General features: G+C 45.4%; 1 protein-coding gene across 2 annotated transcripts in view; it reads left to right on the top strand.

Moving 5' to 3' along the window:
• The first annotated feature begins 15,722 nt into the window (after positions 1-15,722).
• The window catches only part of LOC143497363 (butyrophilin-like protein 1), an 82,351-nt gene continuing 81,549 nt past the window's right edge, over positions 15,723-16,524 (top strand). For both annotated transcript variants that reach the window (XM_076993273.1, XM_076993272.1), the window contains exon 1: positions 15,723-16,071. The gene's annotated coding sequence lies outside the window, so the exon portion shown is untranslated. The remainder of the gene's footprint in view (positions 16,072-16,524) is intronic.

Raw genomic sequence — 16,524 nt, 5'->3', positions numbered from 1 at the left:
ATTACCTCTAGAAACAAAACTGTCATTACCCTGATGTCCTCTTACCTTTATCACTGCCACTTCTTTGGGTAGCATGATAGCTTCACTCAACTCATGTACTGCTCTCAAATGTTTGATTGGCTGTCCTGTGGCGTTAGTGTACCCATTATCCATCCACCTGACTAGTTCATGGTGGATGACCCCGTGCACGTATGCTGAATCTGTGTAAATGTTCACAATCTGTCCTGACGCGTGTTCCAGTGCTCTAGTGAGTGCGACCATTTCTGCCAGCTGAGCTGAAGCTGGTTGTGGAACCACTCCTGATTCCACCTCCTCCCACTCTTCCCCACATGCTTGTACCACAGCGTAAGAGGCCTTCCGTTCGTTACCTTGTCTCCAACAACTCCCATCTGAACAGAGTTCCCATGCTCCTGGTTTAGTAATTCTGACCTTGTGCAGTTCTGGTCTGAGCTGAATGTATCTTTCTGTGGCGTCAGCGCAGTCATGTGGTGTCGCATCTTCGGCTACTTCAATGTTATCAGTCAGATTCACAAGTTTTGACGCAGTGTTGTACTAGATGTGTGGCTGTGTGAGTATGGCTTTTATCTTGTTCTGTCGTGCTCTTGACAAAGAAAAGGCTTGTGAGTTTATGAACGCCATTACTCCGTGATTGGTGCTGACTATTAGTGGGTGACACATTACCAAGTGTGCTGTCTTCTCTATTGCTGTGGTGAGTCCTGCCATGTATGTTGTGCATGGTCCTGTTCCTATCACTGGTTGATCTAATTTGGAACTGTGAAAAAATAAAATGTTCCTTCCTTCACTCTCCCCCTTCTGAAAGAGACAAGCATGAACATGATTGTCTCTTACAGAAACATTTAAATGAAAAGGTTGTGTGTAGTCTGGTGCTGCTAATTCAGTAGCGCTAGCAAGTGCTTGTTTCAGAGTTATAAAATCCCTCTCTGCCTCAACCGTCCAGTCAAGCTCCACCTTCCCGTTACTCAGACCTTTTGACACTGCGAGTTTTCTGAGGCTGTGAGCTAAATCACTGTAGTTAGGTATGTAGTTGCGGCAGTAGCCTGTCAGGCCTAAAAATGACATCATTTGGGACACTGTAGTGGGCTTTGGAAATGACAGTATTGACTGTCTCTGATTTGGAGTCAGGGTGTGACCTTTGTGTGAGATGTTTCTCCCCAGAAAGGTGACCATCGGCCTGGCCACCTGGAGTTTTGACTTGTTCACTTTGTAACCTAATTCAGCTAACAATGTTAGAATGGTTATGGTGTCTCTAAGGCACTTATCAGGTGAAGTACTAGCTATTAACAAATCGTCCACGAACTGTATTAGTACGGTGTCAGAGTCAATCAAATCATTGTCAGTTAATCTAGACAGATCTTTCAACAGACATTGATTGAAGATGCCTGGTGAGTCTTTGTAGCCTTGAGGTAGCCTGTTGTATGTGTACTCTTGACCTTTAAAGGTAAATGCAAAAATGTCTTTCACATTCTCATCAATTGGTATAGAAAAGAAAGCATTAGCTAAATCTATGCATGAAAAGCTGCAGTGTTCAGTCGTCAGGTTCTGCAAAGATCGATAGGGGTCAGGTACTGGTATGTTCTCAGTTACAGTGACATCATTAATGCGCCTCAAATCATGCACCATACGATACTCACCTTTTCCAGGTTTTTTAACAGGTAGTATGGGCGTGTTCCATGGTGACGTCGTGGGTTTCAGAACTCCAACTTTGATTAAATCTGCAATGGTGTCTGTAATACCTGCCATGGCTTCTGGCTTGATTCGGTACTGTGGCTGATGAACGACTGTTTCTCCTGGCTTTAACCTAATAGGAGCCATGTGGTGTGATGCACATCCTACATCTACCTTTGTCGTGGTCCACAAGTTGGCTGGGACCGTCTCTAGTTGTTCTTTGGCCTGGGGGTGATCCAACAGTGCTCTGCCGTGTGTGGCTGTCAGGGGCTGGTTACAGAAGTACGCCAAGTCACTGGTGTCACATGCGACTCTCCAGTACTTACCATCCGACGTACCCTCTACCCCTGGCAGACAGGTTGGGCGAAACTGTTCCTTCATGGCAGTGGCCAGCATGGGGCCCAGCTCACGAGGTTCGTGTCCAGCCGAGACCAACAGCGAGACATGTGGTAGTGAATCCTGCTGGTCCGGGTTTCTCCAGTACGTCATCTGTTCTCCTGTTAACACAACTAGTGCAGCCACACCTTCAGGTCCAAAAATCATTGATTCACAAATTATATTTTGTAATTGACCTTCAATGTTATTCCACAGCTGTCCATAAACCCCATCCTCCCCTCTGATGTAATTAAAAGTGCAGTGTGTGCTGTCTATTGGTGGGGTCATACTCTGAAGTGACAGGAACCATGGTTTCCATAAATTAAACGTGTAAAGCAAATTTTTAGCAGTTGCTTGTTCCTCAGGATGTTGTAATGTGGCCCAGTAAATGTGAGCTGGGCCGTCCGCTGCTTGTTGATTAAGTATTCTGAGGCGCTCATCGTGGTTGGTGACGGAGACAGCTAATTTACCTTCACTCGGTGTGCATTCAATAATAGCTGAAAATTGACACAACAAATCTCTACCTAACAAATTAATTGGGCACTGTTCTGAAAATAAAATGTGTGCTCGACCTGTGGGCCTGAGCCCACTGACACCTTCAAGGGCACAGTCAGTGGCTGCAGTGTGGTTTTTCCCAGAAATCCAGTAGTGGATAGTGACATCTTCGACAAGTAGCTTTTCCACTTCCTGTCTGTTAAGACTGACGTGGTGGCTCCCGTGTCGACTAAAAACTCTTTGCACCTATCTAAGTACGACATCGGGTCTTCATCTTCTTTAGGTTTAACCCCTGATAAGGCTGCCGTGTCAAACGTGTCCTGATTCTGCAATCTCAGCTGTCCCCACTTTGTACTTCTTATTCTACCAAACGGAGCCTCATCGGCCAGATGCTCTGTTCCAGCCGCCTTCTCGGCTGTAGACAACATACTTAAAACTCCCAGGGCTTTAAACAATGTTCTTATGTCTCCCAAACCCAACATATCCCCAGCCGTGTACTGCTCAAATTTAGACAAGAAATACTGAATGCCCTTTTTAGGATTGGGTAATTTATCTATCATAGTGTGCAAATCTCTGTGTGTCCACGGAGCGTATGTGTGTGCGTAACTGCTCCCTGGTACTGCCATTATCGGATAATGACCACCAGGGGTCGACATGTTCTTGGCTTTTGATCGCGTGACTACACCGTGCCTGTCATAGTAGGCGGGCACTCTCACCCATTCCTCGGATTCAGACAGGTTAATACATTCATCTCCCACCTCGCTCTCCTCTGAAGAGGGAGTTTTCACTCGTCTGTTCGCCCCACCCTCGTCATTCTCCGCTTCCCATTCTAAATTTTCACCAGTCACAATCAATGTATCTCTACAGTCAGGTGCGCCTCTATTTCTCCTTTTATCATCCGCAGCGCATTTCTTTTGCTGTCTCGCACGCTCTTTTTCCAACTTAGCCTCTTCCTGCCTGATGGCTTTCTCCACGTCACAGACCACTTTCTCTGCTCTGTTCAACGTCTGTTCGAACCGGGTGGGGGCACTCAGACTCAAACTCTCATCCATTCGCTGTTCAATTCTTTGCAATGCATTATTTATCTCTGTTTCTCCAGCTTTCTCGCGATCACGGTCTTCGAGCCTCGCTAGTCTACTCTCTATTTTATCCATAGCCATGTCACTAATAACTTCCATTATAACTTGTCTCCCCTCTTCACATTCACGCTCTCTCACTGATTTTGGACGTGCAGAAGCCCCGTCCACACCAACGTCACTCATTTCACTCACAGACACAGGCGCCATCAGCGCTGCACGCGGACATTGAGGAGCACTGGGTTTTTCTGCATAGGGAGGGGGCACAGGGAGTTCTGTCTTTTTGGTTTCAACTCGTTCTTTATCATTAATCTTCTGACAAATTTTCCGAAATGTTCTCACATACGTTTGGTTTATACATTCTAGCACGCTTCCAGACCATGCGCCCCCTTTCGATCTTTCGCCGAATCATTTCAGCTTCAGTGACATGCAGCTCGAGGGACAGTTTATTCGGGGCACGCCTCTCTCTGACTGGATAGCGTCGTTGGGACACCTTCGGAGGATCAGACGCACCCTCTTTGACTGGACCGCCTCCAGAATCATCTGTCTGGGCCACAGCATCCTCCACTTGGACATCAGACTCCGCATACTCCGAGTTCCCTTCCCTGGAATCGGCATCAAGCAAGGAGTCTGTAGTATCCAACGGCTGTTTGACCTGCTCCACCTCCACCACCTCAAGGTCAACCTCATCCCGGCCCCTCCTGTCACCTAAAGCAATGCTCAGGCTGCTTTCATCTGCTAACGTGTCATTATTATGAGACTCATCGGTGTCTGGTTTCAAGTTGTCTCCTGCTGGAAGGAACATGCATTGTGTTAGGAGGTTCTCGTGGAGCACCCTTTCTCTTCCATCCTCCTCAGAGCGGACAATGTACACTGGCATACTAGCTTGTTTTTTTATTACCAGGTATGGATGGGGTTCCCAGCGGTCACCAAGCTTTTGCCTACTCTCAGTGTGACACACCTTAACAAGCACCCTGTCCCCAGGCTGAAAGTGTCTCACCCTTGCCTTCTGATCATAGTATTTTTTTTGTAGTGTCTTTGCCTGTCTGGACATTCGGTTGGCCTGGTCATATGCATGAGCCAGACACTCCCGGAGGTCTCTGGCATACTCTGTGTACTCACAAGTACCTTTAGTAGGTGAAAGGCCAAACATCAGATCGACTGGCAGCCTAGGATTTCTCCCGAACATTAGAAAGAAGGGACAGTAACCTGTAGAGTCATGGACAGAGCAATTGTATGCGTGTGTCATTGAATCAACATATTCATGCCATCGGGACTTCAAGTGGGGTGGCAGTGTACCCAACATGTTCATCAGTGTTCGGTTGAACCTTTCAGTGGTGCCGTTCCCTTGTGGGTGATAAGGAGTTGTGTGGACTTTTTGTACCCCACCTATGTGACATAGTTCCTTCACCACAGCACTTTCAAAATTCCTCCCTTGATCTGACAATAATTTGGCCGGAAACCCAAATCTACAAAAGACGTTTCTCCACAACACTTTCGCTACTGTGTTTGCCTTTTGGTTCCTAGTGGAGTAGGCTTGAGCAAACCGTGAGAAATTGTCAGTGACCACCAGTACATTCTCAACCCCTCCTTTGGATTTCTCCAGCATGAGGAAATCTATACAGACTAACTCAAGGGGTGCACTGGTGTGAATGCTAGTCAGTGGAGCCCTCAGTCCTGTGGAGGGTGTCTTCCTGAGGCAACACCTTTTGCACTGCTCACACCACACTTTAATATCTTGAAGCATACGTGGCCAGTAAAAATGTTCCCTAATTAATGCGAATGTTCGATCAACACCAAAGTGGCCAGAGTCATCATGGAGTGCAGTCTTCACCTGTACCCTCAGGGTTTCTGGCAAGACCAGCTGGTCTAAAACTTTATCTTGGCAAGCTCTTGTTTGCCGATACAGAATGCCATCCTTAACCACTAACCTCTTCCACTCCTTTAGGAGAAGACGCTTGTGCAGTCCCCCACCACGTAGCTCACCGCCTGCAGGCCTGGTATCACGCTCTTTACTGTGCAAGACAGGACCAATCACTGGATCAGCTTTCTGGCTCGCCCTGATTTCCTGCTTGGTCATAGATGGCAAAACATCAGTGCCCACACCATCAACAACATCACAGACTGCCAAATCCTGGTCAGGTGCCTCGGGACTTCCAGTGCTTTCGACATGATTGGGGGTTGCCCCAGTGACCCTTTCCCCTCCTGCTTGTGTTTCACACTGAGGCCTCACGCACATACTCAGTGCAGTCTGTACCTCCCCATGCGACATTCTGGACAAAGCATCAGCATTTGAATTAACTTTCCCCGGTCGATAGTGAATTTCAAAATCAAACATGGCCAGTTGTGACACCCAGCGTTGGCCAGTGGCATCAAGCTTGGCTGTGGACATCACATATTTCAAGGGGTTATTGTCGGTCCACACTGTAAATCTATTACCATAAAGGTGGTCGTAGAATTTATCAGTGACTGCCCATTTTAATGACAAAAACTCTAATTTGTGAGCCGGGTAGCGTGTTTCCGCCGGGGTGAGGGTCCTACTCGCATACGCTATGACTCGTTCAGCGCCTCCTTGAACTTGGGCCAAAACTGCTCCTAGGCCTTCTCCTGAGGCATCAACCTGCAGCACGAAGGGTAGGTTGTACTCTGGATATCCTAAAACAGGGGCAGTGATGAGCCTCTCCTTCAGGGTGTGGAAGGCAGTTTGGCATTCACTGGTCCATCTAAAAGGGACTATGACCTCGCCAGGTGATTTGCCTCTTTTCCTCTTTCTTGGATTTCCAGAGGTGAGATGGTAAAGGGGAGCTGCGATTGAGGCATATCCATCTATAAAGCGACGGTAATACCCAGTGAAACCCAGGAACCTCAACAGGTCTTTGCGGTTTGTTGGCTGCGGCCAGTCTTTCACCCTGCTGATCTTTTCAGGGTCTGTGCTGATGCCATCAGCAGACACCACATGGCCAAGATACTGTACCTCCTTCCTCAGCAGCTGACATTTTTGCGGCTTCAGCTTCAAACCATGTTCACGCAGCCTGTTGAACACAACCTGAAGCCGTTCCAAATGCTCCTCGATTGTTTTGGAGAAAATAATGATGTCGTCCAAATAAATGAGCAGGCTAACAAAATTCAGATCACCAAAACAGCATGTCATCAACCTTTGAAAAGTCGAGGGTGCATTCTGTAACCCAAAAGGCATACGGTTTGCCTCAAATAACCCCATTGGAGTGCTGAAAGCAGTCTTATGCTTGTCATGTTCTGCAACTTCAACTTGCCAATAACCACAGGTGAGGTCAACAGTGGAGAAAAATTTGGCCTGCCCTAATGCCTCTAGTGCATCCTCTATTCTAGGGAGCGGGAAGGCATCTCTAGTGCTGCAGGAGTTTAGTTTCCGGTAATCTATGCAGATCCTGAGTGATCCATCTTTTTGGTGACTACAACAATAGGGAATGCGTATGGGCTTTTACTGGGACGGATTACCCCAGCCTCCTCCATCTCCTCTATGGCACGTCTAACCTGTTGGTACTGGGTTGGTGGTATCTTTCGGTAGGGTAATCGAAAGGGCTTGGAGTCAACCAGTGGTATGTCATGCTGCACAGTCCTCGTGTGTCCGTAGTCAAGAGCATGCTGAGAAAAAACATCTGCATTGGTGGCTATCAACTCCTTAAGCCAGGAAAGCTGGTTGCTATTCTCAACGATGCAGCTACTGAGGTCAAGCCTAGAAAAAAGGTCCTGAGCAGACTCTCCCTCCATTGCCTGCCTCAAATCTCTTTGCACATCCCCTCTCTGCCTCACTGAAGCCCTAACATTGTCTCCATACCTGGAATCACTTGTCGTACCTGCCTCACCCCCAGTCGCTGAGACACCTTCCACTAGGAATGCAGCTGCAATTGAGGCATGCGGCTTAACTGAGACAGGCTTTGCAGAGAGGTTCATTACCCTTACAGGGACAAATCCTTTCTTTACCTCAGCTAGGACACGAGCGACCATCAGCCCATCTGGAAGCCTTGGGGAGGGCAGGCTTTCAACTACTGCTGTATATGGCACACCTTTCGGTCCTCTGTATGTTTTACCCCTCAAATTTACCTCGCTTCCAGGAGGGATCACCTGTTCACAGCGCCCCGCAAAACGCACAGTGCCAATTTTACCCTCTGTTTCTTTCTTATCCGTTCTCACTACAGCTATCAATGCTGAGTACCACTCAGGGTGACTGTGCTTCACTCTAGATAGGAACTGCTTCCCATAGGACATCTGTAGATGTTCTTTGTAAGCCCGTATGACATTAGTGCCTATGAGTATGGGGACACCGGTCCTGTATTCCGTTTCTGGCACAACAAATGCTGGGACATTGTTAAAGGTGGTGTCGAGGAAATGGAGGTCGATGTTCAACACACCATAGTGTGGCACCTGCTGGCCTGCTGCTCCTTCTATGGGCACATCTGTGGGTTTGAGACTTATTGAACGAAGGTGATCGTGCTTCTTCCAAAACGCTTCAGTGATTGTAGTAACCTGAGACCCAGAATCAATGAGGGCCCTACACACAGCACCATTCACCTCCACATCACCCTCATTACTGGGACCTACAAGTGGTGTATCATTGCAGTTTTGAGTGTTGACTGTATACACACCAGGGGGACTTTGCTGACAACCCATGGTTGCCCCGGCGACCACAGGCTCTAGGCGTTTAAAGACTGGCGGGGCTCATTAGCACTCCCTGCTTGTTCTTGTTCCTCTCCTGTCACAGTAGCCCTGCAATAGCGTGCCACATGGCCTGGTTTTCCACACCGGTGACAGATGAAATCCGGTTTGTTTTTAATCAATGGGGGCTGCTGCTTGCGTTCTGCTACAGGACTACATGATCTAGCTAACTTAGCTTCCAATTGAGCCAGCCTACTCAACTGCTCTTCCTGGCTCAAGGCCAGCTTCTTCACAAGCTCAGTAAGCTCTGACAACTCCAGGTTTTGTTTACTAGCATGCTCGGGTTTTGATTTTGGACCCTGATATGCTCTGTGCGTCTGCATCTCGCTGACAGGTTTCCTGGGCTTGGCCTGAAACCTCCTGGATTCGCGTGCTAGGCCACGCAGCTCTGCCTGGAGCTCTCGAAATGAGAAAAATCTTGACTTCATAGGAGCCATCCTTAAGTAAACATCCTCATCATTTAACCCTCGGAAGAACTGACGAATGAGCTTAACATCACGATCCGGGAAGGGATATCCTTCATTCTGGGACCCCTCAGCTGCCTGCAAAGTAGCCTCCAGTGCAATTGCATATGAGCAGGGTGACTCACCAGGCTTCTGGGTCCGCTCATAGAAGTCTGCGAGAGGGTCCACAGATGTCTGCACATCGCTATATTCAGCTCTCAGCTCGTCAAATGCCCTAGCGGCCGTCTGCTCACTGTGGGGTAAGTTCAGCACTAGCTTCCTAGCCTCACCGCCCAGGTGCCGGACCACGGTGGCAAAGGCCAGGTGGGGGGGGAGGCTTCCAGCATCCAAGAGATATTGCATATCCCTGATCCAGTCATCTATGAGGACTCTGTCTGTATTGCCACTAAACACCTGCACATTCTTTACCTGGTGTGTCTGTGTAAAGCCATACTGAGGAACGTAGTGCACAAGTGCTGGCGAACTCATAGTGCCTGGAACGGGGAGAGAGTGTGGCTGAGCTGGCATGCCCCAAGAAGGGTGGGGCTGAGGGCTGCCCCACTGGGGGTGACTTCCAGCAGTAGTATGAGGACTGGCATTGTTTGTTGGCAGTCCATAGGTCACTTTGGGTCTCACAGATCTAGGTAGGGCCACTGCTGCATTTTCTTCCACCTTTATTTCCACCAGATGTCCAGTACTCTGTCTATGTTCTCTTTGAGGAAGGCTGGCTGGTGCACTAGGAAACCAGGTAGCATTGGAGTAAGATTCACTTGTGGGAGCTAGCTGATGGGGGCTTATTTTGTCAGCGCCCTCCATTAATCCTATTTATTGCTATATAAATGTATCTATATATATATATATATATTTGTAACTAAACACTACCGATCTCTGGCACAGCAATATGCTACACTGGATTGGCCTGAGAGAATCTAGAAGAAAAGAAAAAAAAACTGTAAAAAAAAAAGAAATAAAGGTGAACTCCTGGTAGATTTTCTAGGGAGCAAGAAGTTACTAACAAAACAAAAAAAGTAACTAAAACACTGTGAACACTTTTTTTTTTTTCCAGCCTCGTCAAAACACGTAAAAGAAAACACATCTGCACCAGAAAACCAGTACCTCTAATGACGATTAAATTGTAAACAAAGTTAGAATTATTATTATTATTTTTTTTTTTACTAAGGATATTCTGTACAAGGGAAACCACGCTGCCTGCGGTAGTAGCACCCACGCCGATCTTCGCACCACATCCGGGTCACGGCACCAAAGATGTAACCCTGTCTCTCTCCGCGGTTCCCTAGCGAAGCTCTGCGTTGTGTTAGATGTTATAAAAGAAACCAGGGAACACGTGCTGTGGTGCGTCAGGTGGTCGCGCTGCTTTATTTCCAGAATTCACTCTCCGTAGCGGGCAGTGGCTTAACGGAGTAAAACAGAAAAATGACCAATGATGACATGTGACAATATGAAATCACGTACACGATGTACAAAACATATTGATCACACACAATCAAACACAATCCCTACACATTCCAGAATTCCACATTAAAAATCTACAAACGAAACCGCCATCGCTAAAACATCCCGACTTTCCCTCAACGCCAAAAGGCATAAAATAACAGATTTGCAGAAAATTGCAGATTTCCAGTATACCAATGACACTGGGGTGATTATACTTCTACTCTATAAGACATTTTTTGAATGCGTTCAGGTTTTACAAAGATTAGCATGGATTAGCTAGAACAGCACAATAAGCATGGCTTACCTTAACGGAGTAAAACGTCAAAAAAATGAACCTGCACCGTGTGTGCGCCACCTGGTGGCTCCAACTACCATCTCCACCTTACAGAACCAAAGTTCTTTTTAAGAACGTGGGCTACCTGCTCTTTCTCTGGGCACGTCCTCCACCGTTCTCTTTTAGAACCAAGGTTCTTTTTAGAACGTGGGCTGCCTACTTTTCAACCGTTTACTGCAGTTTACAGGGCGTCCTCCTCCCGACTTTATGAGTCGTAGGGCAATCCTCCTGTCTATATATCGAGTTTGTAACACGTATACAATTTCAATACTAAATTTACAGAGAGTATTTCGCCTCGACCATTTAGTGACTGAACTTTAATTTAGCCTATGACGTAGTAACATCAGCCAATAGGAGAGAATGGCTCCTTACCTTTTTTCAGACCGCGCGGTTTAGTTCAGTCACCTCACGGACGGATTGACCTCCTCTCTTGTCCTAATTGCAGAATTCGACTCCAGCCAAAAACCATCCTCTGCTACCAATTTGTTGGAAATTTTCTTCTCTGGACCCAGACGGGCCCCAACACCGCCCCGATGAACCGACTGGTTTTTGACTGAGTGGTCCAAGCAAAGTCTTGACAACAAAAGTTCTTTTAAAATGATTTATATAGAATATAATTGAATGCAATATAATAGAAGTATACGTGGTACAAACTCTTCAGTGCACTGGTGCTAGTTGCCTAGGAATCTACCTAACCCAAGTGGATCTCAGCAGTGTCCAAGCGAAAAGCCTCTCGTGCTGGGCGATGTCCTTTCTTTCATACTCTCTGTCCATAAGTTTCGATTTGTTAAGTTTCGATAACTCCCCAATCCTGGCTGCTCTCCATGGAAAATCACCTGCTCCTCTTCTCCCAGCCTGTGTGTCTGGTTATCTAAAAACTGCTTGCTACACATCCTGCACTGAATAGGCCCCTTCTGTTCTCCTCAAGGCCACTGAGGCCTCCTTACTCCTGCTTTCCCACAGTCTTCCTGAAAAACACTAAATTGACACATCAAGTTATTAGCCTTTAATTTTCTTTTTTCCAACACTGTCTCAGGAAGAACATTAAGAAAACACACTTAATTCTGACTCAGATTCTAAATGACTGTGGGCAGTCATGGCCTGGCGGTTAGGGAACTGGTCTTGTGACCGGAGGGTCGTGGGTTTGAGTCCCAGACCTAAGGCCATGACTGAGGTGCCCTTGAGCAAGGCACCTAACCCCAACTGCTCCCCGGGCGCCGGGCTAGGGCTGCCCACCGCTCTGGGCACGTGTGATCCACAGCCCCCTAGTAATCACTAGTGTGTGTGTGTGTTCTAACTGCACAGATGGGTTAAAAGCGGAGGACAAATTTCGATTGGGGTGTAAAAATCACAATTGACAAAATATGGCACACATTTAATGTAGGCCATGTTACATCTAAAAAAAAAAAAAAATTACATCTAATTAAAACAGGGAACTGGGGAAATGTACGCAGTCTGTCATCATAGGAGTCTGAGCAGTGATAGACTGATCCAGTTGGGATGTCCTCGCACTGGGCGCTTCAGCAAACGTCTTTCATTTAGCCGCGTCTCTCCATCTGTCCTGCGGCACGATCAGGTCTCGGTCCGATTACACCGTCGCTCAGCCAACAGCAGAAATGTCCCCTGAACCCACAAAACAGCGTTCACACGTTCACTCACGCTCGCTGAGTATTTATTACAATAAAGTGTATGGAGTTTTATTTATCAAATCAAATCAAATCAAAGTTTATTTGTATAGCGCTTTTAACAACTCAAGTTGTCACAAAGCAGCTTTACAGGATTTAAAAGGTTAACAATACTATGGGTCCACTATTTATGTCCATTTAGTTTTCCTTCTTGTAAAAGGTCCTAACCCATCTCTGCACTTCCACTACCGCTAATGAGTTAAACCAGAGCCTGTTTGAGGCCCCTGTTCACTTCTCACCCCTCCCGTTACACGCAGTTATGACTGTGAAACGCCAGAGGGCGCTCTCTAGAGGGATCTACTACACTGAACATAGCAAAGAACACTTACCTTATATGTCTATTTTTCTGCAGCAAAGGGGGGATGTGAGCATTTCTGCTACCACAGCGACAGTTCACTGCCAATTAGCACTCATTAGCAGAAATGCTGAGTAGGGTCTGGCCGTATATCTCACCTCTGACGCTTAGCTCATCTGTGGGACCTATTGAGGTTCCAGAGAGGAGGTCCTGTTTTATCTTGATCGCCAGCTACTGGTGTGGGGCGGTATTACACTGGAATATAACGGGTGTAGTTATATTCCAGTGAGTGTCTAGCGTTTGACTTTTAACAAAGATTACTTGACAGCAGGCCAATTGGACTGACGAATAATTGATAAGTGAAAGTGAAAATGTGTTTTTTTGTTCTCTTTTGTTTTGTACACTGTGTGTGTGTGTGTGTGTGTGTGTGTGTGTGTGTGTGTGTGTGTGTGTGTGTGTGTGTGTGTGTGTGTGTGTCTGTGCATGCTTTTTGTGACTCTTGGTAGTTCGTCTTGAAGTTCGTTTTACATCCTGCTTGGCCACATTAATGCACTTTATTGTTCGTTGTTCTTAATCTTATGGACAATTTGAGTGGCAATGAATAATGGGCAAACAGTGAAAGATTATCGGCGTGAAAAGTGACTGGTGTATTTAATTACTAGAAGGTGTTTTAGATGCCAAAATCAATAATAAGGTAACTTGTATTAAATATCCGGTAGGAATGTACAAGTATAATTAATTTTTTAAGGTCATTGCAGGTCATGTTGATTGTAGTTTGTAGGATGTGCAGACTTCTTAAAAAATGTTCTTTTTACTCAGATCTTCTATCTGGATTTTTGGTTCAACTCCATTGTCAATTTTCTCCATAGGATGTGTTTAACATCTGCTTAAATGCCACTGTCAAAAATGGTTACATTATTTCTACTCCATTCAGTATAAAATGTGTTTGTCACGGTGGGTCAGCCTGGACGCCACCAGAGGGCGCACACACGCACTCCTTCCCTCACACGTACGCCCACAACCACACGGAGCACACCCTCTCATTCCCGCACACTCTTTCCTTCTCAGTCACCAGAATACTGACACCTGTCACATTAATCAGTTCAGGACTGTATTTATTCCCACAGGTCACCCTGTCCAGTACTGCAAATTCAGCCTGCACCCTCGCATCGCACCGTGGGAGAAAGACCTGCTTATTAATCATGAGTAAGACTGCCGACCTGACTGCTGTCCAGAAGGCCATCATTGACACCCTCAAGCAAGAGGGTAAGACATACGAATAGGCTGTTCCTAGAGTGATGCATCAAGGCACCTCAGTGGGAAGGAAAAAGTGGCAGAAAACGCTGCACAACGAGAAGAGGTGAGCGGACCCTGAGGAACATTGTGGAGAAGGGCCGATTCCAGACCTTGGGGGACCTGCGGAACCAGTGGACTGAGTCTGGAGAAGAAACATCCAGAGCCACCGTGCACAGGTGTGTGCAGGAAATGGGCTACAGGTACAGCATTCAACCGGGTCAAGCCACTTTTGAACCAGAAACAGCGGCAGAATCGCCTGGCCTGGGCTACAGAGAAGCAGCACTGCAAATTTTTTATTGTGAAGAGAAAGTTGAGAGACGCAAGACGCAACACTCTGGATGAGCTTAAGGACGCTATCTAAGCATCCTGGGCCTCCATAGCACCTCACCAGTGCCACAGGCTGATTGCCTCCATGTCACGCCGCAGTGAAGCAGTAATTTCTGCAAAAGGATTCCCAACCAAGTATTGAGTGCATAACTGAACATAGTTATTTGAAGGTTGACTTTTTTTGTATTAAAAACACTTTTCTTTTATTGGTTGGATGAAATATGCTTACTTTTTTGCCAAAATCATCAATATTAAAACAATAAAAGGCTTGAACTACTTCAGTTGTGTGTAATTCATTTAAAATATATGAAAGTCTAATGTTTATCAGTACATTACAGAAAATAATGAACTTTATCACAATATGCTAATTTTTTTAGAAGGACTTGTATATATATACAGGAGTGAAAGCAAGAATGATTTAAACTCGCTATTCCTACACATGGTTATATTATACAGTTACTGTATGTGCTAACATTTGCAAACGGCGTTTCATTTATATATAAATATTAGTTATAATATTATTAATTAATAATATTATATATATAATAAATTAAACTCCGTTTGGCAAGAGGTGTCCAAACTTTTGCATACGACTGTATGTGATGTTTGATAAAAAATATATATATAATACTATATAACCCATCGCTGCATTCAAAATTGCTCCCTATCACAGAAATAGTCTAAGCTACTATTTACTATTAGCTGACACAATATAGTGCACTATTTCTGTAGTAGGGGGCGAATGCAGAGGCGTGATCTCGTGATCTGCCATGCTTAATTTCTTATGCAATCACGTGACAGCAAGTCGTCATCCTGGTCTCGGGGATGAGATCGGTCTCAGAGAGGAGGTGGTCTGAGAGGTGAGATTTATGGCCAGACTCTGTTGGAAATGCTACCTACTAGTGATTGGAAGATGATACCTCAAGGAGTGTATCGACACACTACACAAACTGTGTTGACACTGTACTGACACTGTGTTGGTCACTCAATAGTGACCCCTGCAGTAGTTATAATATCATTGCAGGTAAACAAAATGAAAATAAGTTGGAAAAGCATCCTGAAAACACATCTTGTGAGATATTTAATCGAATTTTGTTTACTTAAAATATAATCTCATCAATTTATAACTTCATTTGCTCAATTTGTTTGCTGAGTTCAGATGTTCTTTAGAATAGTTCAAAAAGTGCTTAAAACCTTGTGTAAATGTTAAACTAACTGTAAAATATAGCAAATTCGTCTAATAAAATTCAGCTAAAATGTGGAACTTATGTATGGATTTTCATTAATGAAAGTGTTAAATAAAATAAAATAAAAGACAAACAATGACAAGAAAATGCATTGCAGACAGTGGAAAACTGCCTGGTTCGATCCATGATCAGTGAGGGCAAAAATACAAGATCCAAAAGCAACAGTAAAACTCCATCCAACAAACCCGCGATATGGCGATACAGTTTTCTTACTTATAAACACAATTTGGGGCGGCACATCCACACGATACGCTTCCTGTATGGGTCACGCACCAGTACGGGGTTTCACTCTTGTGCGCTCTGCACAGTGTTGACGCACTAGTGTCGTTCGTCCCGTCACCACTACCTACAACTCGTTTGCTGTAGAAGGACACAAGATACAATTTCAATTTGCTATTTTTATTGTAATAAATACCTATACTTTCCAAAGTTAAAGTAAGATTGTCACCAAGTGTGAGACGCTATTTTATTTTTAGTTTTAACCGTTTAGTTCCGTTCACCCCCATGCGGAGTCGCGCACTACGGTCACTGCCAGTGAAAGTACGACGTTAAATAAATACAGTTTTAAACAGTTCAGTGTTTTCAAGGTAATTTGCGAGGTTACAGGTTTATTTTGACTGAACTCCTTGAAGGTTTCTCTGTTCCTGTCGACGCAGAGTTGGGTGAGTTCACCTCCATGTTTCATTTTCTTCGACTCTATTTTTAATTTCACTTTTAACAACAAAATATAAATCGGAGATTCATAACTGGCATTAGTTACAGTTCACGTTAATGTGTAACGGTGGTGTGATCCGTTAGTTTATAGATCAGTATTGAACTGCGCTCACGCCATCTGCACTTATCTACTCAGGCGGAGCCACCGCGATTACGTCATTTTCGTCGCGCGGACCCGCGCCACATCCTGTGCAGTGTCCGAGATACACGGAGATCTATTTATTGACGTGTTGGGTACACCCAGGATTGTACCCAGCTCTGCCCAAAAGCCATGATCTTTCAGTGGAGATTCACATTTTTTGTGATGTCTTGATGAACACTGAAGCAATTTAATCTGTCTGGAAACATCTTCTAAAGATATTTTAAATTTTCTGCACTGTTGAATGAAAAATACATTGTTT

The sequence above is a fragment of the Brachyhypopomus gauderio genome, unplaced genomic scaffold (genome assembly GCF_052324685.1).
Source record: "Brachyhypopomus gauderio isolate BG-103 unplaced genomic scaffold, BGAUD_0.2 sc107, whole genome shotgun sequence".
NCBI classification, from domain to species: Eukaryota; Metazoa; Chordata; class Actinopteri; order Gymnotiformes; family Hypopomidae; genus Brachyhypopomus; species Brachyhypopomus gauderio.
This window is presented reverse-complemented; position numbering and strand designations above follow the sequence as displayed.